Consider the following 1635-nt stretch of genomic DNA (forward strand, 5'->3'; position numbering starts at 1 on the left):
AAAAAAAAAAAGAAAAGAAAAAAGAAAATGTGGGCTTTGACACTCACTGCCTAACCTGCTAAGCTGGTTCTGCTACTTACAAAGCTGTGTGATAGTGGCTGGTTACTTGAACTTTCTGTGCCTCCATTTCCTAAAGTGAGAACACTGATAATGATAACAACAACAATAATGCTTCTGTCATAGGGTATTATCAGGATTAAATAGAACAGCATAGTCAAAGCTCTAAACACAGCGTCAAGTACAAAGCACTCAAATGTTAATAATGATCATGCACGGCAGTTCCAAACTTGCTTCGTAGGGGTTAATATCCAAGGGTTAGTAACAATGTTCTCCTCCCTCACCCCACACCATATTTTGCTTCATTATAGTAATTACAGTGTGAAATTTCCCTGCAAGTGAAAATAGATTCCTTGGGTAGAAGCCTAAACCCTGCACATGCCTAAAACTCTGTTTCGAAATACCTAATCTGAAAATGAGCTGGCACAGCCCCAAGCTCCACCCCCAGGCTGTACTCTGAACCGCTTTTCTCCCTGGGAAGGACACACAACTGAGGGGGAAAGAGAGAGCAGAAGAGAGAGATCAAAAAATGCAATGTAGGGTAAACAAGTACTTGACTTCTTGTTTTGCTTAAAGAGGGGAAAAACACCCCTAAGAAGAATCATATTTAAGGCAGATTTTTGGAGATAAAGAGCAGCCTGAGCTTTACCACCCAGAGTCGCCTTGTTCATGCCTCTTCCTTTAAACTCAAATCAGGGTTTGGCGACCTGTGATTTTCGTGCCAGAGATGACACATGCGCCCGTTGGAATTGGCACCTGGCCTGGCTGCAACAGACTTGTCCTGCTCCACGACCTGCAAATGACTCCACAGCTGGAAGAATTTGAAGCCCAGCTCATTTTTGTTTTGTTTTTCCTTTCTAGCCTTACATATTAAACATATTTGCTTTGGAAGAAAAAATCATTTGCTATCAAATGCTTTAAAAGTATCCATTGTAAGAGGGCTAAAATACAAATAAGGACTATGCTCATGTTGGCAGCACATACACTAAAATTGAAACAATACAGAGAAGATTAGCATGGTCCCTGCACAAGGATGACATGCAAATTCTGTGGAGCATTCCAGTTTTTGGGGTTTTTTTTTTTTTTTTTTGAGATGGAGTTTCACTTTTGTTACCCAGGCTGGAGTGCAATGGCGCGATCTCGGCTCATGGCAACCTCTGCCTCCCAGGTTCAAGCCATTCTCCCGCCTCAGCCTCCCAAGTAGCTGGGATTACAGGCACCCACCACCAGGCCCAGCTAATTTTTTGTATTTTTAATGGAGACGGGATTTCACCATGTTGGCCAGGCTGGTCTTGAAATCCTGACCTCAGGTTATCCGCCTGCCTCAGCCTCCCAAAGTGCTGGGATTACAGGCGTGAGCCACTGCACCCGACCCCAGGTTTTTGTTTTGTTTTGTTTTGTTAAGTGTTAACAACAATGTAGAGAAATTGAACCATTTGTACACTGTTGGTGGGACTGTAAAATGGTACACCATTTCGGCAAATTGGTGGGCAGTTCTCCAAAATGTTAAACAAAGAATTGCCATATGACCCATCAATTATACCCGTAAGTATATACTCAAGTGAATTGAAAACATAT

At 42.4% G+C, this 1635-nt stretch overlaps 1 non-coding gene across 1 annotated transcript; it reads left to right on the forward strand.

The window, feature by feature from the left end:
- The first annotated feature begins 1018 nt into the window (after positions 1 to 1018).
- LOC115838192 lies at positions 1019 to 1126 on the forward strand. Its single transcript, XR_004033221.1, has one exon. It is a non-coding gene; the product is annotated as a U6 spliceosomal RNA (small nuclear RNA).
- The last annotated feature ends 509 nt before the right edge of the window (positions 1127 to 1635 follow it).

The sequence above is a fragment of the Nomascus leucogenys genome, chromosome 13 (genome assembly GCF_006542625.1).
Source record: "Nomascus leucogenys isolate Asia chromosome 13, Asia_NLE_v1, whole genome shotgun sequence".
NCBI classification, from domain to species: domain Eukaryota; kingdom Metazoa; phylum Chordata; class Mammalia; order Primates; family Hylobatidae; genus Nomascus; species Nomascus leucogenys.